We start from the raw sequence: 27,349 nt of genomic DNA on the forward strand, positions 1-27,349 counted from the left end.
TGAACTGAAAGTCTTATAGATATTGGTCAGCTAGAAAGCATAGATTGACAACTGGAACAGATATTAGGAACAAAAATTATACAGTAAACTCGCACAGTTTTTGTAGGAGCACCTTTTGCTTCTGTTGGCTAGGTGGAAATCTTATATGCTTGTTAATGTGAAGGAGGTGGCTATCACTGGAAAGCAGCAATAAAGAAGTTTTCCTGGTCAATTGTTTTATAATGCTGAACAGGCAGTTTCCCAATATGACTATATATCTCATTTTTTTGCACTATGTACAGGGAATTAAATATAACTTGCCTTGCCTTGGGTTGACCACTTGAAACGCAGTCTCAAAATACAATGCAGTTGCTTGTATTAATGGTAGTTGTACTTCGTGTGTGACAACTTCAATATGATCTTGTTGCAGTTTCACTATATTAACAGCCTGTGAAAGAGTTGCTAAAATAGAGCTACTTTTCAGACTTGAGTTTCTATTTTCCTCTGAAGGCTCACATTTGTGTGCAGAGCTTTATGTTATGCATGAGGTGCTAAGGAGAAGATGGGAACTTTAAACCCAGATCTGTTAAAATTAGTGAAATCTGAGTTTCCGAGAGCAAATGCTGATTGACACGTGAGTTCTGACCGCTATTTTGTCCCCTCACTTGGGAGCCTAGAAAACAGGGTGTGTATGTGTGTGTGTATCTACTTTCTAGCCTCTTTGGCTATGTATTTTTTCCTCAGATGAGTGTAATTTTCAAGTGTTCAGTGCTGCAGAGCTTGTTCTGCAGACTTCTGCTCCATTGGGATGCTAAGTATGTCTCCCTTGTACATACCCTGCTGCTTAATGTCACAAAATCTATGGGAACTTACTGGCTTTGAGACTCTGGGTCCTTTGTTAAATGTGTCTGAATTTAGCCAACAGGTTCAAAAATTGCTGGAAATATGGGTGGACAGACTACCTGTGTCCATGTGTGCCCACAGGTACACTTTGCATGTGTAGGAGCACATGTACCAAGTACTGCATATGATTATTTTTACTCTCTACAGCTGATGACATTCCACTAGGTCTGAAAATTAAATCCCACTTTAAGAAATAATTGATCTGCCTTTTTTTTCCCAGGCATGTTGTTTATTTATTTTTCTTCTGTCTAATCCATCCCTATAAGTGGTATAAGAGAAATGCTGACACACTCTTGCCTCTGCTATTTACCAGTGGGTGCTACTCTAAAAGTATCTAATGATTTTAATGAATTTTGTGGCTGAAAGTTGGACACTGAAGCTTATTTAAAAGCATTCAACAGTGAAAAAAGAATAGGCTTTTATTGATATCTAGTCAAAAGTGAAGACTTAGCTGTAATTATTTACAAATCAATTAATGGACCTTTCCTCTAACACCCTATCAGTCAAAGACTGGCTAAGAGCAGCAGAGAACATTGATAAGAATACACCATGAAACAAAATCAATTGGTTTTTGTCATTCTGACAGAAGTGAGCTCTACATGTGGATTAACCCAGAATGCAACAGGAAAATGTCCACAGGCTGGAAGATAACCTAATTTTGTAAAATCAAGGTTGTCATAAGAATCTTTCATAATTGATGGCGAGATTAGAATTTATCTAGCAGCCTGGTGGTAAAAATCAAAACAGCTTCTAGTGCAGCATTGCAAACACTTCAAAGCTTGGTTGGCTTCCTCAGATCTGGAATCTGTCCTTAATGTCAGCTAATTTAAAGAAAGTAGATACAGGGTATGAGCTTTGAGATCATACTTTTATGAATGAGGTCATATGTTTATGGTTGTAATTAGCAGTTACATAATGCAGTCCTTAGGAAGTATTGGTGCATGTGTATTTCTGGTGCTGTAGAATAACTGCCAATATTTTTTCTATTACCTTTTTGAAAGTTTTATTTAAATTAATATATTATTGTGTATAAAATTTTTGTTTATATTTTTTGTCTGAATATGAATCTGTGATGGTATTTGGATCAAAAACCTTAGTCTAGTATGATTCTGCAAAACAACAACAAAAAAACCTCCTTAATATTTCCACTAAATGATCTTTAAAAAAAGTCTGGAATATTTTTGTAATTCTCAGCGGAGAACTAAGATAGTATTGGGGTGATTTAATTAAATGACAAAACTTAAGACTGTCAAAGAACATTTAGTTCTTTGTGTGATCACACAATGTGAAATTCTCAAGAAATTTTCAGTCTTTTATTGAGATTTCTTTGGTTTGCACTCAGCTCAGTAAGAGCAGTGCTCTGATTTCTGCCTCCAGCTATGTTGTACATATTTTACAGCCTTACGATTATCATAACTTTATTCCACTCAAGCCTTCCTCATCAGTGTGCACCAGCTTCCTCTCCCCACAGTGGGCCTTCCCCAAGCTGCTTTTGGGAAATCCTAAGGAAAGATAACTCTATGCACATGCTGCTGCTTCTCTCTGTCCCTCCAACATGTTTATTGTTTCTAGCTGTAATGTGCTTTTCTCCATTTCTGAAGGTTATTTTTCAAATCATCCAATAAACAAGAAGTAGCACTTCTTCTTTATTCAATTCAATTTTCAGCCTAAAATAATCCTGAAGATTGCACCTCCTCTGAGATTTAATGCAACACCTCTTCCTCACCAGACAGTGAAAATTGGCACTGGTGAATACAAGGGTAGGAATACCTGAGAATAATTTAAATAAACAGCAGGCCAAGCCTTAAAGCAAAATCCAAACAAAATATATTAATCAAAATGATTTATCAGTAATGTTTTGTGACCAGGACCAAAGGTCAGTGCAGTAACCTTTCAGTAATGCATCGTGCAGTCATGCAAAAGACCTGGTTTCTGTTCCCAGGCTTGGTCTGAACAAACTTGTGTGATTTGTTTAATCTCTACTGGGAGAAGGCTTTGCATTGCTCATTGATTTCAAGGGTGACCGTACGAATGGAAGTATGTGCCCTTTTGGTCCTGAAATGGGACGACGATGCTTGAGAGAACAAGTTTTTAGGGACTTTCAAGTGCTAGAAATATGTAATGAATGTTAGAAAGAAAGATATGGAACTCTAGCTTTTAAAACAGTTTAGCATTGTAAACCCTCGAGAAGGTAAAAGTGTGTGTGTCTCACAACTCAGTGCTGAGCATACATGATCACCAAAGAATCCTGCAGTGCTCAGAGGTGCTTTGTGCCAAGTTTGTGCTTAAGTTTCCAAGTTAAAAATAAAAGAATTTTCAGTGAAAATAATAAATACACTTAAAGAAGAAAAGTTAGGTGTGGAGTTGCAGTTTTCCCCGGCAGTTAGGGGAGCTGTTGTTGCCCTGGTAACCATAACTCTGATATTAATTATCATGGCAGTTGTTTTTAGCTGCTGACCTCTTAATGTTTCCCTCTGCTTATTATTTACAGTGGTAATTTAAAAATTCTATTATCTTTGTTTCTTTGTTATTCCATATTTATATATCTTTGATAGTTTAGTCCCCACCCTATCTGTGTTGTTCAAAGGCAATCTTTTTCCTTTCTTTTCCACACATGTTCATCTTTCCTCAGGTGGAGCAGACTGAAAGGGGCAGAGGAGGAATCATTGAACTGAAGTAGACATCCTGGAATAAATGATTTCTAAAAAATAATAAATGTCTTGTCTGCCAGACACAGAACTCCTAATTTAAACTTATTGTACTTTTTATGTGTCAAAATCACACAATGATATAGACAAATAGTAACATGTGAAAAATAAAATGGCTGTTTCCAGCTTGTTTGGTGCAAAATATTTTTTCAATATCAAAAGAACTCTGTGGTTTCTGACATATGTCATAACCTTGACATTGGTAAAGAAGTATGCTAAGCTTAGTTGGAATTGTGAGATGCTTTCTGTTCTGTCTCCTTAGGAGTTAGCTCATGGTCATCACATACCCATTTAAAAGCTTTTTACAATGTTTCCTGGGCAAGCACCAATTGTCTTATGGGAAAATTTGACTTTGGTTGAAAAGAAAGTGAGCACAGGAAAAGGAGATGAAAGTACAAAATTGGCTTCAAATCATTGCCTGCCACCATCTTGAACTACATTTTTTTCACTTACTTTTTGAAGAGGAACAGTTGGAAATTGCACAGCATCAGTAATCTGCAGTAACTATCTTGTATAGTCGAATTTTCCTTGGAGGTATATACATTCTAGGTGATTTATTTCTTGCAGCTTAAAAACATGTTATTCTTCAAATACATAATTCTCTTTTGCCTGTTGCTTTGTGGTAAATATTGTGGAAAAAAACCTCTTGTGCCTCTGTAAAAAAGTTCTTTTGAAGTATATGATTTCAAGTCTTTTTATTTATATACTGCTCCTCTGTTTTCTGTGATTTCTAAAATACATATTAGGGGAAAGATGCTCTCACTGGCTACTTTAGATATTAGATGTAGGTGTTATTTCTTTTGTAGCAAAGGTAGGTCAGATTATCTAGCACCCTATCCACTTTCATCTTAAAAACCTCAGCAATATGGACTCTGCCCTGGAGAGACTGTGCCCGTGAATGATTCTTCTTGCTGTAAAAAGTTGATTTCTTACATCCAGGAGCAAAACACAGGTACCTGATATTGAAATTGTGTTTTGAGAAGAGGGGATTGCAAGAGCTTTGTGTGTGTAAGAGAGATGGAGAGGAATTCCAGTGGAAGTAGATGAATGTCTTTGAGCAAAGTTCTGTTGAGGGTTTTTTATTTTGTTTTGTGTTTTGTTTTGTGATGTTTTTTGCTTTTGTTTTTGGGGTATTTTTTTGTGAAAATAAAAAAGTTGGAGATCACTTCTAAATCTACCTTTGTTGTTTCAGAAATTGTTGGACTGAGAATGTTTTGCCTTGGCTTCATTCAATGTGAAATTAATCCTTAACTTTCAACCCTCAAAGTAATCCATAGTTGGACATCAAAAATATGTGTATAAGGGACATGTTTTGATTTACCTTAAATCTGTATCCTTCTCATGCATGAAGCTAAGCAGTCTAATAATGACAATGTCAAACCCAGATGACCAGATGGTTCTCTGTAACTCAATGAAATACAGTTGACATCTGCAAGAGAACAGTCTTCTTTTGTAATCATTAGTATCCCTGGCATTTCACCTAAATTACTAAGAGAGTGTAAAACTTCCAAACAAACTCTAAAACACTTCTCTGCCAGCATCCATACTATTCCATATTTGAGTACCTATTTAAAATATTTTGATATCCAAATTTGCAGATGAAGTCAACGTTTGGGGGGATTGGGCAAGATAATCTCCAGAAGTCCCTTTCAACCCTAAGAAATATGTGACTTTTTAATTTCTGTTTATTGCTGATGCAAAGGATACAGAATGTCTGGGTACTGGGAATCCAGACACTGGTATTGATCACTTTAATTTGCTGTTCATGCAGCAGGCCACCTTTTGACAGACTTCGAGTTTTGTAGATTTAGACCTGTGCTTTCTCAAACCTCTTGGTTTGTCAAGATCATTAAGCACTTTTGTAACTAATGGTAATTCACATTTCACTCTTTGGAAATCCAGTATCTTACTTCAACAGCACAGGGAAGCAATATCACTGGCAGCATGTCACAAAATCAAAATATAAACTTGCAACTTAAATGCCATACAAGTGCAAACTGGTATTGGGTGATGATAACACTGTATCTTTTCTAATATATGAAGTAAAGAGTAAAAATACTATTAGACAGCTTAAAAATAAAAGAGACTCGCATGATTAAGCATAGCTAGTATTTTGTGAAATCTCTGTGGAATTCTATTATGTTTAACATCTCAATATCCACTTAAGAACAAAGTCTAGTGTAAGAATAACTCCAACACACAAGGAAACCATTTTTTCCCTATTAAAAAGTTCTGTAATTCTGTGTGCGTTCTATACAATGTTGCTGTTAGTGATAGAAAAAATGTTTTCTTTACCTGAAATCCATTTGGACAACGTTATAATGTTAGCTCTAGATTTTAGCTTCGTCTTGACTGCTTAGCTCAGCTCTGTAAGAGAGACATTAATCTAGATGTGGAAGATGGGAACAGAGCACAGGTTTCTGAAAAAAAAAAAAAGAACAAAAATACCCTGTGAGGAAAAACAAAAAGAATAGAAACTGAAGATAAAGTATAAGGTAACCAGGGATTATGGAATAGTGAAGCAATAAAGGAAAGGTAAAAAATTAACTTGAAAAATTCTGGTAAAATATATCACAGGTGGCCTGTCATCTTGGGTCAGAGGAATGTTTTAGTAGCTTATAGATGGACTGATAGGCAATCTTATGACCTTTGATAACTCAAAAAGTGGAACTGAATGAAGAAACTTAGAACAGATATTAATCTTTGAGTTCAGGAAAATTTTATAAGTTTAAAACAGCTTAAGGATTACAGATCCTCAAGCTTGCTGACATGAATATAAACTTCACAGAGTTTGTATAGCAATCCTAATTGCTTATTTATTTCTGGCTTAAACTTTAGGGAGCAGCCTCATCAAGCAAAGGCTCTTACTGCTGCTCATCATAGCCTTGAAGGGGGAAAAAAGGCTCTTTTTCAGGAGAAAAAAGATCTCTGTGTGTTATGTGTAGTGGTGATATTTGTTATGTAGGATAATTCCATTTTGTTGCACTGTCAAAATATAAAAAGGCAAATGTGACAAAATTTATCTACAACTGTGCAATGTGTTTTCACCCTACAGGACAGATGAGAACAGGTGGGAGGATGTGAATGTTAAAATAACAGGAGGAGGAGAGGAGCCAGCTCCACAGTGCTAGTGCCCGTAACTGTGGCTGTGGCTGTGGCTGTAAAAACAAATTAGTGTGGCAGGAGTTCATTATAAATTCAGTGTTGGTTACTGCCTCAGTACATGTTTTTGACCTATGGTTAATCTGAAGTAGTGCAGGGTGGTTCCCATGCGCCAGAAGTGCCTATCAGGGAAATTCCCAAGAGCACCTGCTGGCCTGTGAATTCATGAGCTCCTCTGCCTGTGCAGGTGCCCTTATCATAGCAGAGAGAAAAATCAGCCTGGCATTTGAATATTGTGCATGAATTGAATGGGCAGCTACGTTTCAAATTATGTTTTACAACACAGCACTGCTGTGACTGCACCTTTTAGAGTTTTGGTTTTTTTTAATTGTGAATCAACACTAAATTTCAAATGCTAAATAGTCTTAAATAAGGCTGGTTGTTGTGTATTTGTCTGTCAAAAACTGGTTAAGCTAGCTAGCTTTGGTCTAGCTCTTATTTTGTGCCCAGAAGTAATTTTGTAGACATAAATTAAAGCATGCAAATACCTGTTTGATCTGAGACTGCAGTAGGCAATTAGATATCTTTGGAAAAATAGTCTGTAACTATTTTCTGGAGTAGAGGAATGAAAGAGAGAGGGGTTTAGAAAGTAAGCAGTTGCTGTTTTATGTTATACTAGGGGACCACAGCAGTACAAGCCATTTTAGGCTCAATCCCTGCATTCAGAAAATTGTTTCAGACTGTAAACTCGGCCTGCACTGGGTTCCTGGTCAGAAGATCCCTTGTTTTATCCCTGGACAAGTAGATCATGTTGCCTCATGACTTCCAGAGGTTTTTGTCCATTCTGACAGTTTACCTAGGGATTCCTAGGGGTGAATAAAGATCACGGTAGTGTGATCTTGTTACCTAAAGCTAATTGAAAGGTCTTAAATATAATCATTGTAAGTTTTTGACAAATGTCATTATTTAAGTATAAAGGCACGAAGGAATAAATTTTCAAAGCATTGCCTGGAGGATTGGCAATATTTCTTTCTTTGTAGTGAGAAGAGTAGTACATTTTAGACTTTGTCCTATATTTGAAAGAGCTTAGTAGAAGAGATCTGAGGGCCTTTGAGTTTAGAAAACTTTGTTTTGGGAGGTCCGGGTTGAACTTTAAAAGCTGTGTATCACCCTCAAAGCCTGGCCTGCATATTCAGTTTCCCTGTCATTTCAAGGTGAGAAGAACATTTTTTTGCTTGCAGGCTTTTCATTAATGTTAAAGAGAAATCCCGAGAACAATCAGATCTCATGATGGTTTGAATATTTTTGGTAACAATTCATGTAAATAGGTGTGCGTATGCAAGCTAGACATAGCTTTAGGGCTGCTGTTAAATTGTCAGTGTATATGCCAGTTGCATTAAAATTGGACAGCTCTGACTTATGTGCAGCACTGTTAGTTGTAGGAGTAGCATTTAGAAATACTACTTTTTCTGGAAGCAAAGTGGGTTGACTGTGAGCTGGGATTTGGGGTGGGGGAGAGTTGTGGAAGTCATAGAAAACCAAAACTTTTTATTTCTTATGAACTGTTATCAGCGCAGGATTGCTTAATTGTTAGATTAATATCCAAACTACTAAGCAATGTTTTTTGGCAGTTGGGTTAGCCTCTCTTTGAAGCAGGTGTGCCATGGAAGGCTTTCAGATACAGAACCACATACTGGCTTGGTTTGGAAGACCTGTTAAAGATCATCTAGACTCTCATGTCATGAGTAGAAAAGGGGCACCTTTTACTAGACCAGGTTGTGTCCTTGAACACTTCCATGGATGGGGCATCTACAGCTTCTCTGGGCAATCTGTGCCAATGCCTCACCACTCTCTGAATAAAGGAATTCTTCCTAATATCTAATAGAAACCTACTGGCTGCATCAGTGAGCTCCCTTGGTGTGCCCTTGGCTGATGAGGAGTGATGCTTGTTACTGCCTCTTTTCATTTGGTTTAAAGCAGAGCTACCGGAATGCAGATCCTCTCTATTTGAGAAGATGGAAATCCAAAATAAGCTGAGCTCGATTAACCTCAACATAGGGGGCTACAGTAAAGTAGAGAATATTACTTCACCCAACACTCCAAGAGCAAGAGATGCCTGCAAATTTTTAAATGGATCACGGGCTTCCCATGATGACACAGTGCACACAGAACAAAGAGAAGGTGCTATTGGGATGAGGCAGTGAAAAAGAATGTTGATTGCACAAAATACATGTGTTTAAGCAGCACTCAGGATCATTTGTCCCTGTTTACCATGGTGATCAGTATGATAAAGGTGTAAATTTCCTAGAATTTTAAGAAAATTTTCTGCTCACATTTATGCATTGAAGGTAGAGTTTGTGGAATTACATGGGCCAGTAATAAGTACCTAAAACCTAATCTGGGTATGGGAAATAGACCCAATAGAGCAGGCTGAGAGGGAAGTGGAAAGTCAGTATGGTTCTTTGAAGGTTCTTAAAAGGTGTGGATAGGAGGATTTTAAGACAATATAAATCTAAAAAGGTACTTTAACTGTGCTTTCAAATGCGTAATATCTATGCACTTACATGCTGGAAATCTGTGGTGCAGAGAATCAGGGCAAAAGAGGTGTTGAAATCCTTGGGAATAAACAAATAAAAGACTGTCTAGGTGAGTCCTGTGTTTAAATCAGAGGTTGTTTATTGCAAGGTTGTATCCTCAAAGCAGCTGTTCACAATAGCTTGTTTTACCAGTTCTGCAAGATTTTCTGAAAGAAAAATCAAGATACGAAGCTTGCTGTTTGCTTGCCAAGGTTTACTTCACACAGGAGTCCTACATCTTTGCACCCTGTTCTGGGAGGCTTTTGCTTCGAGAAATTCTCTTTTTTTCTCTTGGTCAGGAGTAAACCCTATTCAAGCCTAATTAAGGGGAAATAAATCTTTCCTTCATTTTTCTTTTCCTTTCAGATGCTGTGAGTTAGGGGGAAGGGAGAAATGCTAGAAATTGAGAGATGTTAAGAGCAGACTTTAGAGCACATTTAGCTATAATCGTTCTTATACACTCATGCATCTCTATCCTTTTATTAGCAGCCCTCCATGAAACATGGAGATTAGCACTAGTCATGTGGAAGTGTTTAAAAATTCAAGCAGTGACAATAGGAAGTGTCAGACAGTAATGGAATAAGTATGACAAGATTACAAAGACAGCAGCTATTCATTAATAAATTAGAACCTCATAGGGTTTTTTAAAACTGAAGGTGTGTAACTTGGAAACTATATCCTTCTGGATGTAACTTTATAATTTCCCTTTCATCCTGTTTGGTGGGAAAAAAAGTAATCCCTTTTTAATCATAGACCAGATCATGTGTTAATACTCCCCACTGCACAATCAGAAGTAAATTTAGTATGAAGAACAGTGGGCACAGCAACTTCCAAGGGACAGGTGGGGACCTGTGATGAATAACCCTGGACGTGGAGCTGTGAGGATGGGGTGAGGAAAAGGGTGTAGAGTAAGCCGGGCTCACAGCACCTTTCTCATGCTCTCTGCCTACTCAAAACAGTAGTGTCACACTTGGGGTAGCCAAAGCATGACATAAGAAAGGATGTGTCACACACAGCTGGGTAATTTGCTGGTGCAACCAGGAGGTTTGGGGTGGCGCTTCCTTGATGCTCAGCCCAGCACCTCGGCACACAGGGCTCTGCATGGGATTCCCTGGCACGGGGCTGTGACTCAGGGTTTGGCAGGGGACAAACTCACCTCCCCCTCCTTCTCAGGCCACTGCACACAGAGCACCACCCAGATCTCTGCGTGCATGTTTTCCATTTAAAAGCATTCAGGGCCACCCAGTGCTTTGAGTGAGCAGCTGTGGTGGCGTGTCTCACACTGGCCAGAAGGGAACATGTTCTCAGTTACCCACATTAAATATGGGTGGCCACGGGTCTCCCGGGCAAGTGCTTCCTTGCTGTCTGGAGGTGGCACCTATTGTCTGCCCTTTGAGCTTTGCTGCTTGAAATGCTTTTCTTCTGCTTCCTCTGTCGGCAGATTTGTGTGTGCTCAATGGTCTTGAGAAACCTCACATGGGAGAAAACCTTTTGAATCTGTTTCTCTGGTGTAGAGGGACCAGTGTAATGAGAAACACTTCTCTTTAAAAGGATTTTATTAATAAGGTCCCTTGTTCCTTTCTCCATTCCCTGCCCCTTTTGTTCCCTCCTCTTTCCCAGCTGAGGACTATAGGTGACTCTTGGATGTAATATATATTTTCTGATCAGCACTCTGAAGGCTAAGTCCCCTGTTCTTTCATACAAGAGTGCAATTTCTTATTAATTTTTTTTTTATGAACTAAGCTTATTAACCTGCCTTTCACTTTGTGTAAGCTGTAATTAAAACATATGAAGAATTTGACTTGCGGTGTGCCCATCTGGATCTGTTGTGGGGTCTGCCTTAGCACCATGTTTCAAAAACACTGAAACATTGATTTTCATTTTTTTAAAGAAAGACTCAAGTAATTTCACAGAGGGCAAGCACAGCCATTGAATGAGGAACCCAGGAATGCCTTCTACCCTGGGAAAGATTTGTACAGCCATGGCAGCTACCTGTAGTAGGAAAGGCAAAGAATTATTTCAGATCACAACCACCTCCAGAAAAGTCCTCACATTCCTGGTCTTCAAATATTTATTTTGTGTTTTAAATTTTCTTCCCCTCCTTTCTGCGAAAGTTGGTAAAGAAAGTAGAGGGAAGTGACATCCTTTGTGATCGTAACTGAAACATTACTAGGGTAAAGTGAAGATAGTTCCGTGTAACCCATGAAGACAAATGTGGTGGGAGCCCAGGTTGGCTGCTTGAGTTTAGAAATCTGAGGTAGAAAACTTGTAAAGAATAATTCACCAGCAGTATTTGCAGGAGACTTTACTTATGTGGTGTGTTTGGTTTTGGTTTGGGTTTTTTGTGTGTTTGTTTTGTTGTTCTTTTGTTTGTTTGGGGTTATTTTGCAGTTGTTTTCCTAATTGATTTTTAAATTTCAAGCTATCTTTCTTTTATGATATGACTCAGCTTTTATTTTCTTGGTACTAACTTTCTAGCCATTTTCTCTGAAGCAAAATACTGAAAGCAGAATCTGTGTGCATTATATTGCTGAATCCTCCTCCAATGCAAATAAGCAGCTGAGAGAACACCACAATTTTTAAGCAAGCTTGATTGTTGATAGCTATGTCTATGATACAGACAGATCAAAAGATTACAATTTTCACTCTTTTAATTTAATTATTCAGACGTGTGGTTGGGTTCCCCCACCTCCCTTTTTTTTTTCTCCTTTCTTTCTTTTTTTCCAGTTGTTGTTGTTGACCTATCTGATTATCTCTGCTTCTTCCTCCTTACACAGCATTGCCCAGAGCCTGCTTTTTGCAACCCAGAATTCCTATACTGAAAGGTCAGGTCACGTGTATTTGCCATTGTAATCTCCCTATTTTTCTGCTTTTAATCTCCCCATTGTCAAGGTTTTAAAAGCAAGAGTGATGTTTTGCTGATGAGAGAGTGAAAAAGAAGAAATATATGATATGCAGCCTCCTGAGTGGGCTGTCCAAAGATGCAAAGTGTGAATTCATTCACTTAGAGAGTCAGAGTTAGAGGAGGGCAGAGTAGGTGCTGATTTCTTATCAGGTCTTTGCTCCACTCCATGGCTGAGGGTGAGTGAGGCAATGCAAAGTTCAAAGGGAGAAGATGTCTTCCTTCTCTGTAGCAGATTGAACATGGCCTTTCTTGATGCCTGTGTCTTCCCAGGTGCAGCCAAACTGAGTCTGGTGAGCAGCTCTGGACCAGCCTGTCATTTCAGTCGAGCTGTGTCTTTGCACTCAAATAGCCTCTGGTATGTGCCTTTATTAGTTAAATCGTATAATGTGTGCAAGGGAACCTCCTCTTCTTTCCTTGGATAGTGGCTTGCTCAGCTGATTTCTCATTTAAAAGTCTCAGTAAGACTGATTCTTTTGATGCTATTCTCTCTCTTTCCCTTGTGCAGGGTAAGCCAGCTTCATTATAAAGGCAGCATAGCTGGGCAATTTCTTCGCTGTGGGTAAATAGCAGGACCTTTGAGCCAAGCCATTCCAGATGACCTAGGATGAATTGGGCTGCATTCCTAGCGAGGGCACCCCTTTTCCTAAACAGAAAAAAAGCCACCTCTTAAGCACTCCCACTTATAACTTGGGGGCAGATGTTTTGCAGTGTTGGTTTTCGCTGTGCTGAAAATATAGCATAAGGTTAGCAAAATATTTATACTGTAGCATAGTCACAGGCTGAGTGCACGGGGTTTACTTAAGGGAGGAGAGTGCTATTTATGGAAGGCATGTGGTTTACTTCCTCCCCCCTAAAGTGGGAATGTTTCTCTGGGGTTTGGCATGCTCTTCTCTATATCTGAAAGAAGGAGACCAAGATTTTTGGGAACTTTCAATTTATTCATGTCTACTTTCTCACACCAGGTGTGAGAACTTTATGTGTGTTTCGTGCACTCATATTGTGCCTGCTAGGTTTACAGCAGTATTTCTAATCTTTTGCAATCAAACTGTGCAATTTTCTCCCCTTTATAGTAGTGGTACATTGATAATCTGAATTAAGTGCAAATTATGGGATCCGATTAGGAGCAAAATGAGAAAAAGACATTACAGCTCTTGCAAATGCTTCATTATACTAAACTGCCAATTTTAAAATTCATTTCACTGAGTTTAAAGTGAAATGTTTAAAGGAAATGTGGATAGCTGGAAAGGTTGCCACGCTTCTTAAAAAAAGATTACATGATGATATGAGATACTTGGTTGTCATTCTGTCAATTATGGCTCGTCAGGCAACATTAGTCTTTGATGTCTGGCATTTGTGGAAGACAGTTATATGAGAGAGCTAAAAAGCCCTGAAAAGTATGTTTGTTACTTGGCAGGGTTGAGTAAAATATTCAGCTCTGGAAAAAGGTCTTTACAGTCCAATATTGTCAAGGAAAATATTTTTATGACTCGAGAAAATGGATGAATTAATTTCCTAATCCTGGGGAATGATTGACCCAGGAGTGGCCAGCCAAAAAATGTGACTTTGAGAATAGCAACTTGATGTACCCTGAATTTAGGAACCTGTGCTTGTCCCTAAGGGATGCCTCAAGCCCCTTGGCAGGAGTGAGACAGGAAGGTGGTGGATCTGAGGGATGTCCTGTGCAATGCAGGTTTTCTGCCCCTCCATGAGCTTAGGAAATATTTAGTTATCAAATGCTACACCCATGCTGGAGGTTTGAAACCCTTAGATTTTTGTTCAAACCATTAAGCTCTTTCATCTAATGAAAATCACTTTCTTTTGAAATGGAAAACATTAAACCAAACAATAACTATTTTTTTCCTAATGACTTTTTTGATCCAAGAGCTTTCGGAGTGCTTAGCCTTGCAACTTCAGATTTATTTTTTTTTTAAATTGCTTTACAAAATCACAGGATGTTTCTGTGGTGAACATACATCTGTGCTGGCTTTTGCTGAGCTTTGGAAATAGGTCAGGAATTAAAGCTCCGGCTTTGTGGTTCTGAGGAAAGCCCTTAAGAAACTCTCTCAGACATAAGAGGGTAAAGAGGGGTCACTGGAAGTACTGTTTGACTGTATATAGATGGCATGGTCTCTCCTGTCTGCAAGCATGTACGACTACATGCAGCCACATCAATGTACGAGCTGCTGAAACTGGTGCTCCTCAATGCCTGCTTAGGACGGATTGCTGCAGGGAAAAAAAGAGGCAGTCATGGGAAAACATTAAGAGAAACACTTTTCCCTCATGTGATGGTGGTGGCTCCTAGTCTATTGTTTCGCGTACCTCTGTGAAAAAGCCAGCTCCGTGGGCAGCGTGCGCGGTGTCATTGCCATGGCAACTGGCACCAAACCGCATTCCCACACCGTGCCTGGCTGGCGATGGATGGAGGCCAGGCCACTGCCTGGCTACTGACGGATGGAGGTCGGCTCTGGCATCTGCGCTCTGCTGCCCTGGGGTCTTTCACAAGCCCTCCTGAGAGGGAGGTAGTGGGAAAAGGGATGGTGTTTCGCAGAAGGGAAGAGGAAAAAAAATAGTGCAGGAAGCAAAAATGGCCAATGAGGTGTGAAAAATCAACCATTTTGTCCTGCCCTCAGATAGTACTCTCTTGCTGTAGTTTGTTGATTTTGGAGTCTGTTTTGATTTCAGAGTAGCAGTAGAAATGAAAAACTGCTGCAACATTAGTGAGAGGTGCTTGAATCATTTCTTATTCCCTCGGCCCGGGTCTCAGCAGTGCAGCACAGAGGAGCTCTGGGCGAGTGAGGCGTGCACTGAATGAGCAGTGTGTGAAGCACAGAGGTAGAGAACTTAGCATAGGGATTAAACCTGGACATGATTTCTGTAAGGTTTCCTGAAACATTAAAGAAAAGTTCAAAGCCTGAAGCAAAAAAAAAAAAAAAAAAAAAAAAAGCTAAAGTGAACTGAAATAAAATTCAACCTTTGAGGTAAATGGAATTCCCCTATATTTGTCTTTCCCTACCTGCTAGGAATGTTATGGCATGATTACCAAATGTGAGGCTTTTTCTTTTCAACATTACAGAAGGGAAAAAATGGATGGGAGGAGAGGTGATTTGGTTTATTTTCTTCAAGACATTTTTCCTTTCCTTTGGCATAAGCAACTTCTTCTATCACTCCTTTATTCTACTATATTTGTTAGACCCCTGTTCCTCCCCTCTTCCCCTTCCCAGAGCCCCTGTGTGAGCTGAGGATGCAGCACAGCTGGGAGAGTCTCCTATCCCCTTTAATACTGCCTGCAGATGAAGGAATCAAATCACATTTTCAGCCGCTGTAAAGAGGTCTGATTTCTTTGTTGTGGACACTGCTGAGTGTGTTTTACTGGCAAAAGGTTAGAGCATAGCTAAAGGGTTAGAAACCTGAGCATGATACAAACCTTGGATAAGTGCCACTGTAAAGGTTCTTCCTCTCTGTGCCTTGTGCTCTTTTTCCTGGGGTTGTTGATCAACCCAAACTAGCTGGTATAGGTAAGATGAACATATTAACAAAATCTTTGCTACACATTTGTTTTTTATTACTGCTTTCCAAGCAACCTGTGGGGCCTGTGGGCTACATGCCATTCTGCCAAAATATTTTAAGCATTAAGCCACTTTTTTGGGAGTTGGTATTTATCTGAGAATATATGCACTTAATCTCCAAGTGTGGTAAATTTATTTTTATCTTTTGTTACAAAAAAGTACTTTCAAATCTGAGAACCTGACTCGCATAAATGTGCAATAACACACTTAGAATTGGCCCCTGAGGGAGGCTGGCTGTAGTCAGGTGGTTGTTTAACAACTTGTCAAGGGGAAATTGAGTGCCAGTCCAAGGTGAAGCCTTGAACTGGCTGGGGAACTGCACTGTGGCTGCTGCTTCCCTCCTGTGTGTTTTCTGCAGCAACTCTGCTCCATGTCTCTTCCTGTGGGGAACACAACAAGGGCACAGTACATGGAGGCAGAAAGGGGACAAGTGAACCCTGTGCTGCTAATGCTGTTCCTCAGGAGGCTTTTTGCTTGGTCAGTTTGAAGTCAGGAATGATGTGTTTCTGCTCACAAACTGGGATCCTTGGTGGCTTCATTTCAGATCCTTCATTTCTTTAATAAACTGGGTGCTTGTAACTCCTGTATCTCAGCATCCTCTGATGCTGCTCATCGGGGTGCAGCATGTGCACATCTTGAGCTGTGGTCTCTTTGCTGTACCCCTTCATATCTCCCCTGCTTGGCCTCAGCTGTGCCACTAATGACAATGTGAGTGTAATGACAGTTCTGCAGCATTCCTGATTGTGCATGTGTACGGAAGCCCACCACAATTGTCCATCCTCAGTGATCCTAGGCAGCAGAGAAATGAAATCATTGAGCTGCAGGACTGTGTGGGTCCAGCTCCAGCACATTCAAGCTGTGTTTGGCTTGTTGTCACATATGTGTGTAATTGCTAACTGGGTCTTCATGAGGTGGTGCCCTGAAAATGGGTTGCTGTCATTTTCTCTTTGCTCAGTCTCCTCTCTAATTTAAAAGAAATCTTCCCTTGAGGGAGGCTTTTCTTCATTTATTTTGTTAGTGGATGCTTTTTTTGAATGATGAGCTTACTTTTCTGTACAGAGCTTAGAGAAAAGAAATGGACTGACAAAAACCTAAATATTCCTGCTAAACCTGAGTCTGACAATGCTCAAGTTTAAAAAGAAAAGAAGTAAAAAAAATATCTGAAAGTCAAGTTTTTTTCTGGTCTTTTCTTGCAGATTTTAAAATGTTTCTGCCAAGAGGAATGACCACAGTAGTGTATGAAGCTATGGAAAAAACCAGCTGAATCTTTTGATATGTTGATGGTGTTATAATATCTAGTCCCATCTTTTGAAAGCATAAATCAGGGAAATGTGTGCATGGAAGTTCAGAAATAAATACCTGGACTTTGTTTAGCATTAAAGTATTCAGAATATAGAAAGACTACCTTGATAGATATGCTTTGTTCTTTAAAAGAATTGATGAAATTTGGCATGCTTCTTAAAGAGGTCTTTTGCCAGACTTTTCCCATATTCTTAGCTCATGCCTTTGCATAATGATGGGATCCATGGTGGGCAGGAATAATTCAGCCTAACGATGAATAATGGTAGCATTTGTGGTCAACTGGTCATGACATTCTCATTTGAGCATTTCTCTTTGGGAATTGCGTCTTCGAGTCATGAGACTTGCAGTAATGTCAAAGGAGAGAGCAGCACAGAATCAGGCTGGATGAGGGAGAAAGGGGACACTTGTTTTCCAGGGTCCACTGTGGTGGAGGATGGAATTAAAGGGGAAAAAAAAGCCTAGCTTGATATACTGGTAGCTTTATAATCCTCTCTTTGTAACACTTCCTCCCCTCAAAACTACTTCTCTACTTCTGTGTTCAAGTCAACGTATGTCTACAGTTCTGTGCACAAGACCCACTGGAATCTCAGTGAGGGAAAAATAACCTGCAGGAAAGGAGTGGTGGGAGTAGAGAAGGACAGAGAAAGCACCAAGTTAGGAGGAATTTATTGGTGGCATAAAATAAGCAAATGCAGAAAAGAGCAAATGATTTTTAAACATGCTGGAATCAGACATTCTACTCCAGGTTTGTATCCTCCTGGGCAGAGGAAGGGGAACACACTGGTAAACCTGGGGATCAGGTTTAAATGGAGACATGATGTAAACACTGCCATGCCAGAATGACCTACTTCCATCATGCCTCATCTATGTCATTTCTAAGTCCTGAGTATTAGGTATATATGAAGATTAATTACACAGAGATATATTATTCATTGATAAGTAGAGAGGGATGTGTGAAAAATGCAGAATTCTCCACAACAACTAAAATAGGCACTTGTGGTAGCTGTATATAAAAATAGTCTGGACACTATAGCTTTGATTAAAATTGGGTTTGAAGTACTGTGATTGTGCTGATTAGATGCGTAGGATGTATCTAATTTCTGTTGAAGTAAGAAAATTTATTTACAGGAAGATAAATAAATGAGAATGCAATATCTGTGATTCAAGGGAGAAGAATTGTTAATGTTCCGATGACTTTTGCAAACTGAAAGCCCTGGAAGTGGGTTGTGGTCTAAGAAAACCACAAGTGCTGAGGCTTGGTTTAAATGAAATCTCTCAGAATTTGTTTGAAAATATGAGTAGGAATCAAAATATTGTGGTGAGAGAAGAGCTGACACTCTTTCCATCCTTCAGATATCATTTAGAGGACACTGGAGATGGTGGAAGAACCAGAAAGCTACACTGCTCTTTCATGGTGTAAACTACTGCTGAGAATCATAAAGAAGAAGAAAAAACCCTTAATTTGTAGTTCTGAATAAAGTGACATAAAGAGAACATATGCCTCCTTGTCACATGTTACTTAAGAGATTCTGAGAGTGTATCCAAAGCAGCTCCATCTTCAAGGGGGAAAAAAGAAAATCATGTCAAATCTGATATTCTTCTGATGTGTTCCATTAGTTGTGGATTTCTACAAGGATTCTTCAAACACAAAATTAATTATTATAAACAGCAATGGCCTTACCTAAGATGCCACAAATAAGGTAACAGAAGTATGTCAAAGTGGTACTGTTTGTGCTGAAATGTAACTATTCTACAGCAGCTGAAAGGGTTGAAGATAACTTTGTTCATCAGAGGCATATTAGAAATTATTTGTAACAGCGGCTACAGTATTTGGCCTATACTTTTCAGAGAAGTTTGGAAAAGTATTTTCACACAATATGTGTCCAGATTTTTTTTTAAACTATCTTCTGCATTTTATTTGTCATGTAAAAGTTTGTAACTAGAGACTACAGGCCAACTGCCCATCCAAAATAAGCGGCAATGTTAGCTGGAGGAGAAGAAACAAAAAACAGATTACACTGCTAGGATATTTTCTTTCATTTGAATGACGATGCTTTATAAGAGTTCCAGCTGAAAGTGAGGGCTTATATAGTTTGATTCAATGCAAAAGCAGTGCACAATGTACAGAGAGAACACAGAAAAGTACACACAGTAATTATTTGACCTGAGAAATTTGTATAAAGAGTTTTGGGAAAAAGGAGAAGGAATAAAGATGTTAAGTTGATTCTGTTACAATTAAAATAAAAGTACATGAAGTTTTGCTTAAATTCCTCTAACTTTGCTTTTTATTTGAGAAAGATGTGAGAAGCTTGATTTTAATCTGGACTAGCCTAAAGGAGCTGCATTATTTCAACATTCTTTTGCTTTTGGGCTCTGTAATATGGTAGTCTATGACAAGTGAAGAATCACAGCATAGAAAGAGCAAATGTTCCCTTGACGAACACCACCAAAGTTTTTACTGACACCAGGGAACATTTTCCATAAGCAGGCAATTGAGCTTCTCAAAATAACACCTGTAATAATGGATGGTAACATTTACATGAACAAAATGGATAATTCCACACTTAGGATGAATTTAGAGCTTCTGTAGTGAGTTTAACTTTGAATTAAAATTATTTGGACATGCCTGTGTCATGGCAGAGTGTGATTACCTCAGCTTTTTGAAGTTAGGTTGCTGAAGATACTAAAGAAAGAATTTTAGAAACATGCTTCCTAATCATAGAATTCTTTTTTCACTAAGGATGTGGCTTTGATAAATTATTTACTTACCTGTTCTCAAACATATTTACACTTTTCAAAACTTTTTTTGTTCAGTTTGTGCCCAAACTGCATGTCCTTGTTACCAGGTTCTGCAGAAAGTCTGAGGGAAGTAGCATCTACAGTTTGGTGCAGCTCCAAAAGATTAAACAATATGAGGGAAACAAACATGAGATTTGATTTTTTTTATCTCCTTTTATTTTGTGAGTGTTCAGTGCATTAGAATATCCTTACCAGCAACCTTCCTGCAGATATCAAAGGTCTCAGCTTTGTTTCAGTGCTTAACCAGTTGTAAAAGATGCTTTATTGCCTTATGTATTCTTTCACCATTTAAGTAAATCAATTCAGTGTTGTACTATAGATGATTGTAAAAAGGAGATTTTTTTTTTTTTTTTCAATTACGGTGACTAGTGGCCAGGTATCTACACGAACTAGCATACTTGGAGCAAGCTGCAACCTGTCCTGCAGTTATTTGAGAGAGGGGAGTATGTACTTCTTTCCCCATGAGTAATGCAGCAATCTACATGCCCGGCTGCCGAGGACCAGCTGGCTGCTGTGTGCTATCAGAGCTGCTTGCCAGTAGGCATGGCTCATTAAGAGCCAAGTTGCAGGATATAACATCTTTGCAGTCAATTAACAATGCTGCTCTTTAAAAAGGTCCAGATCCTTCCTGATTCGGCAAAGCACTTCAATATATGTTCAAAGTTAAATGCTTGATTAAAGTTTTGTGTAATGAAGATGTTAGGTATTGTGCTTGAGGTTAAACAAGTAGGCACATTCCCAAATCAGGGCCTGACATGTTATGGTTCTTAGAGGTTTCCAGGAATCTTGAATATCCTGAAATACTGACTATGCTGACTTCCAAGCTGAGTAAAACCTACAACTGAAAAACAAAATCACAACACGTGACTGTGAAGCATGCAGGAAAACCTTTTAAAATCTGTATCTGGTCATCATTGATGCTTGTCTTGCCAAGGAAATACTAGGAGACTGTTTACATTCTTGAAACCTTAAAATAAATGTAAAAAATGACACAACCCTTATCATCTGGGAATGGTGAAAAAAAATACCTATTTGGTAAAATGAATTTATACTTTGAAGAAAGAAGCAATGAGAGTAATTAAATTGTTATGCACTTCCTGACTGTAATATTTCTCACTGAACAGGGTTGTATTTTGTAGCCTGCTTCCTGTGGTCAAGTAAAGGAATGAGTATTAGGAAGACCAAAATTCAAGCTTTTGCCTTATCATTTTATGTAACAATGTCTACCAGTTTCCCATGTAGTTTCTGTGTGACATCATCTCAGCTATTGGAATATCCTACTGATCACTCATTGCAGTAATAGGCAGATGTCTTTGTGGGTCAACAACAGAATCAAAGATAATCTCTCATTGATTCTGATTGGGTCAAAACACCTTACTGTAAGACCTGGACTTGGCACTTTCTGTAATAGTGTGTTGTATTGTCAGAGCTCACTGCTTCATCTTCTGCAATGTCTTATCTTCTTATATCCCCACTAATAAAGTGCAAAGTCCCAGCTGACTGCATTGAGTGTAGTCTGAAACCTCAAATAATTTTTAAAGAACTTGTTATTTCTGGTGAAGCATCCTCTGAATGTGGAATGTTTCATACTTCCTCTTATTTACTTTGTTTTGTTAGAGAAGAAGTTGAAATATGCTTCCTGGTGTGTGTGTGACACCTTTCTTGTATGTTTTCAAATTTTGTTTTCCATCTGATTTGGGTTGGAATATTATTTTGTTTTAATTTATTATTTGGATCTGAAAGTTAAAATAAGAGAGCCAAAACAAATGCATCTCCTGTACAGAGATTGTCTAGAAGTAGTTGGAATTTGATCACAGCCTGTAAGGCAGACACAGCATCCTTGAGGTATCTCATCCATGCCCACGGAGTTAGTTCTAGCTGCCCTGGACATCTCTGGGGCTGGGGATAATAGCTTCTGGCAGCCCAAAAGGTAAGGCAGGAGTCAGATGCTAGGGGGTCTGATTCTTGTTTTCACTCTCAGATTCACTGGATGTGCTCAAAGATCCTGGGTATCTCAGATTCACTGGGTAAGATTCAAAGATTTCACAGAATATCATGTTTCATATATGTGGGGGAAATTTTGGGTTTAGTTGGTGCAGCGCTTGATTACCTCAGAGATGCAGGCTCTGGAAACAGTGAAATCCAGGGAGCTGAGGCAAACCCGGCTACAAGACCAGCCCCCAGATTCCACATCCATCATCAAACCACTAGAAAGCTGATGCTCACTGACAGCCCTGCCTTTCCTTGCCCCAAATTCCATGTTATTTCAGAGGCAGCAGTTTGGCTTCAGTGATAGATGCCTCTTTAGGTGAAAGCATTTGCAGCAAATGTCCAGCCCCTTTCAGGCACGGGGGTGAGCCTGAGCTGGGAGGATCCATCAGAAAACAGACAAACTTTGGAGCAGTTCAGACTACATGTGGACTTTGCCACTGATTAAATGTAAATAATCCTGCTCAGACTCTAACAGCTGAGTTGAAGCAGAGATTTTGAAAAGAAAGAACTTGGATCACAATTTTATGGCTATCTCAAAAATATTTTATTGCTGGTTTATGACACCAGAGTGTAAATTATGGGGCTTTAAAGAGTTGCATTGTGAAGGTTTTATTCTTTGCCTATGTACAAAACATAAATACTACTGCTTTGTTTTCAGGAAAATTAAATACATATTTTTAAGTATTGTCTAGGAAGCCAAGTGGGTTAGTAAGAAGAACACCTTACTCTTTTTAATTTTTCTTAATTTTTTTTCCTTTTTTTGTAGATACTGTATTTTTATGAGTAATTATTTTTGGTCAACTGATGCATGTCAAACAATTGAAAAGAAGGGAGAGGGGAATAAGTGTGTATTGCATGCTTGCAAATACCACTACAGTGGAAATTGTGTGTGTAACACCATGTGGCTCAGAGAAGAAATGTCTTCTATTACATTACTTTTTCCAGAAAAATATCTTTTGGAAGCACAAGCCATTTCTCAGGTCTGAAACAAACCTTATATAGTTTATTTGTAGATAAAGTTGTCTTATACTGTGTGCATACATATATACATGTCTACACAAATGCAGTTCTGTAGATGCAACAACAGCTACCATATTGTCTCATTTGCATTGAAACTCTAGGACCTGTTATCCATTCTTAGAAGAGAATTGTAACAAATGAAAATATTTCATTTCCTATTATGTTTTTAAAGTTAACTTAAAGCTATGTAATTCAAGAAATGTGTTGTATTTTGCAGACCAGAATTTAAAGATCAATTCCTTTTGGATGTGACCTCATTAAGATCCATCAGTACCTTACTCTGGTCTTTATCTCTTGGTGTTTATATCCAGTATTCCTTCAGATTTTGCTCCATCCTGTGTCAAGCTGACTGTTATTTCCTTCTACTGTTTCATGCTGAGTTACCATAGGCAGAAAAAATGTTTTCAGCTGCTCCTTTTAGTTAATATTCTTGTTCCAGTAGACTCAGCTAAAGTTTTCAAAAGTTATTAAACAATTGTGTCTGTGAACTCCATGCTATTCTCCTATGCCCAACCTTGGCACCCATTTCCTTTCCAAGCTCTGGGAATAATGCCAGTTTTTATCTATTGGGATGCAACTGAGGTGTGATTCTCCTGTTCTTGAAGACTGGGAGGGGACAGGAGTAGCCATAGTGGTGTGAAATGCCTGCTTTTATTGATTCTAAATTATTATTGTTCAAATTTCTTTTATGTAATGTCTCTATTCTCTTAGGAGATTTAGATGGATCACTCTTTGCCAATACTGCTCTACAGCCCCTGCTCTCAGCCACATGCTCAGTGTCCTTGTGGCAGGGTGTCTTGGAAGGACTGTGCAGATCAAGCTTCACGCTACCTCTGCACTTCAAACTCTCTGTGCTGTAAGTACACTAAATAATGTTGTGGCTACTTGGCATGCCCAAGCTGGTTAACTGGAAGTGCTTTAACTTAATGTCTGGAAAACTTACTGTGATTTTGATGATTTTATACTTTTTAGGTGGATTAAACTATGTACCTGCCTCAAATAAATATGAAAAGTGCTTTTATATTGATTTATTAGTCCCTGTAATCACCATAAGTTTCTAATGACTGTAGGGTATACGGGTATTTTTCCTCTAGTGCATTACAAACATGCTGTAAACAACACAAAGGCTATATTTTACAGGCAGCATCTGATAAAAGTAATTCTGTTGCTGCTGTTCCTAACAAGAAAGGGAGGGGGTGCTTTTAATTATTTTGAATCTCTTATATGTCTAGTGGTAACTCTGAGTACATTGACGGGTGGAGAAACAACGCTATGTATAGAGGTGTTCATTTTCCAACTGTGAGAAAGACGTGTTTGCAACCTAACTGTACTTGCTTCAGCTGAAATAAACACTTTTGGGAAGAATTTGGCTGAATGGTTATTTTTGGTCTGGCAAAGGGGAAATTGACTGAGTGACTGTTATTACCCTGATGCCAATTACTGGAACCGACCAGCTTAGGGGCAATTTGCTGACTTTGTTTAAAAACAAAACTGGTCTTTCTGGGTCCAGCTGTGATTTAGGAAGGGAGGAGCTCTAAACCACTTCTTTATATTTTTTTTCTTCCTTTTAGAAAAATAAATTTAAATGATTTTTTAAAAAAGTTTGGTAGCTGAAAACATTATCTGAACTCCACATGGTGTGGGATTTAGGGAATTAACAGGATGATTCAGATATACAATCCTCACATTCATTCCCACTCCTGAGAACTTTCCTTAAGGAATAAAATTTCTTTCCTGCACTTGGTCGGAAACAAAACAAACTCAAACCCTTCTCTCCTTTTTTTTTTTCCCCCTTTTTATTTTTTTTTTTTTTTTTTAACTGGAAAGTAGCACAGCTAATAAACCAAACATTAAGCTCCAGCACACACTGTAGGCCAGTATAATCTCAGGATATGAGTGGTGTGATTTCAGCAGGCATTTGCAGCACTCCTCCCTGTGAACTCTTGGTTGATACGTTGTCCCATCACTGCTTCCCTTTCCTCTCCCCTGCTCCATATGGAGACATGTGCCAGCAGGAGCTGAAGGGTGGTTCAAAGTGTTGTCTTGTCATATTTTCTCCTTAGGGAGTGGGACAGAAAATGCTGAGAATTCTGCTTCGTGTATTGGTTTGCATCTCTGTGAGAAGACAGACCAAGGGCAATGCCTGAGCTCTGACCTTGGGCACGAGAAAGTTGTGATCTTGCAGCCCCACTGCTCTCTTAATGTAACTCTGGTTTCCTTTTCCTATATGTGTGTGTGTGGGGAAGGTCACATAAACTGCAGTGAATTTCTCCAGCATGAATTCACAGTACTCAGATTGTGCAGAATTCCCAAGGTGAGCACCAGAAGAATTTTATGATGGATTGGTTTCCCACTCTTTCTCCTTTTGTTGCTTCTTATCAAAACCAAACAAACTCAAACAAAACATATCCTTTCATTTAAGCAGGAAATAAAGGAAGCTTGTGGAACTTGGTGCCTGCCCATGCTGCAGTTTAAGTGCCCATGGGCACCTGTATTTTCTTGCTTTCTTCTTCACAGGATTACTTTCCTTGGTGCCCATTGTGAAGTTATGTTTTAAAAATTCCTCTGCCATAACATTTAATAGTTTTTTAATTTACAGTCAAATTTTTTTCTTATGTTGATTATATTTCCTCACTACCCAGAAACTTCTTTGTCCATTCACTTGGTCATTCTATTGCTCTTTGAATCAGGAATATTCTCTTAGCTTGCTGTTGTGTTTCCTGGTCCACAGTTGAATCAAATAGCACCAAACCTACCTGGTGATTTCTTGATTTTCTCTTATAATATACTTATATCTTTTATTCCTAATATTTTTGTTTCATTATTTTTATTACTGGCATTCCCTGCCCAATTATGGCCTTATTGGTCAAACTGTCTGACCTCTATCTTTGTTCATAGAGTCTCCATGGACTCCTAAAATTCAGCTGAGTTCAATTGATTGTTTCAAGCTTCTCTGCACTTCCATTCTTATCATACCTGCTTTTCTCACTGTGTCTTCAGTTTAGGGAAACAAGGGAAGTTTACTAAATACCTTACAGCCTGTTCCCTCTCACTGTCACAATCATAGACAACTAGATCAGCAGCTGCATTACTTACTGCATTCTAAAGACAAATCCAGCCTAGAGGAAGATCAGGGTGGCTGCCTGCAATATATTGCCTTTCACCACATTGCTGATTCCCATTTTGCTCTGCCAGATGCTGCCAACACCCTTGTCTCTAAGGTGCTTCTGTAGTCCTGTGTCTCTCCTGCCTTTCCTCTAGCTGATGTTTCACTGGTAAATCCACCTGTGTTTTTATTATGCTCAGAGGTGGAAACTCTGCCCAATAATTTTTTTCATCCTTCTGCTTTCTTTTGTTTTGTCTTAAATATATTCAAGGGGGGAACAGGAGGAGGGATAGAAAAGGAAGGGTTCGGTCTAGACTTCCAAAGCAATTTCCTTTTCCCTACAGAGCACAGCTCATTTCCTTCCAGAGCAATGTGTCTGGGAAGTTGCACATTTCTTCTCAGCACTGACTTTCCTGAAATTTGTTGAGTCAAAGCACAGCTACTAGGCGGGATCCAGAGGACCATAAATGGGAGTGTGTGAGTGTTTTTGTTGCTGACAAACAGGAGAATAAACAGAGATTAATATAGAAAGGATAGGACAGTCTAGATAAGCAGCCACAGTGTGGAAATTTTGAAACAAAACCAGACAAATATCCATAGACACACCTGCACTTGGGCGTTTCTGCACCATGGGGCCTCACAGGGCTTATTTTTGTCATAAATGTCTCAAAAACAGAGAACTGAGCAATGTGGAAGTTGATGATATTCCTTGAGGGTTAATTACAAGTTCTTGCCTTTGGGGGAAAAAAAAAAGTAATCGTTTATTGTTCTAAATTTAACTCTTTATACATTACATTTAGCTCAAGACAGGAGAGTTCTTTTTCTTTAAAATGCATTTGTGTTTGCTGATTTTTAATAGTTGCCATTTAGTTCTGTGGCATCCACTCTTACAAGGTTTCAAGTGTTTGCTTTAAATCACACTAATAAATTGGTTTAAGTCAAATTAAAACCAGACTGAAAGAGTAGTGTACTCATGACTGAGCAACTTGCCTCCTCCAGAGAGTTCAATATTCTCTGTGCTAAGATTTTTTCAAATGAATTAAATTCAGTTTGGAAAGGAAATTCTTGGGAGGAAAAAAAAAGTGATGAGATCATAATCTGCTGACTCCATGGAGTTTCTAATTTAGTTGGTGCCTAAATGTGTTTGTTTGCTTAAAAGATGAGATTTTTCTTCTGTGTTGAGGGTGTGTAGAGACATGAGCAGGAAGATAAGCTGGAATCTCACTGTGTGTTTGATGTAAGATAATTATTTCATCCATTCCACTTGTTTTTTGTTTAGCAAGACAATTCACATGGTGTTCATTGTCCTGCCACCAGTAATTGCAGATGTGTCTGAATAGCTGATACTTATTTCTGAGTCTGAAAAAGCTCATAACTGATTTATTGTGTTA

General features: G+C 38.8%; 1 protein-coding gene across 46 annotated transcripts in view; it reads left to right on the forward strand.

The window, feature by feature from the left end:
• The window catches only part of LOC110483451 (uncharacterized), a 425,837-nt gene that overhangs the window by 175,065 nt on the left and 223,423 nt on the right, over positions 1–27,349 (forward strand). For 15 of the 46 annotated variants that reach the window (XR_014953368.1, XR_014953360.1, XR_014953366.1 and 12 more), the window contains 2 exons: positions 12,444–12,528; positions 18,395–23,708. The exons of 19 other annotated variants lie outside the window; for them this stretch is intronic. The gene's annotated coding sequence lies outside the window, so the exon portion shown is untranslated. The remainder of the gene's footprint in view (positions 1–12,443; positions 12,529–18,394; positions 23,709–27,349) is intronic. 12 more of the 46 variants (XR_014953359.1, XR_014953349.1, XR_014953351.1 and 9 more) reach the window with 4 other exon arrangements.

This window comes from Lonchura striata, chromosome 2, assembly GCF_050655825.1.
Source record: "Lonchura striata isolate lonStrDom1 chromosome 2, ASM5065582v1, whole genome shotgun sequence".
NCBI lineage: Eukaryota > Metazoa > Chordata > Aves > Passeriformes > Estrildidae > Lonchura > Lonchura striata.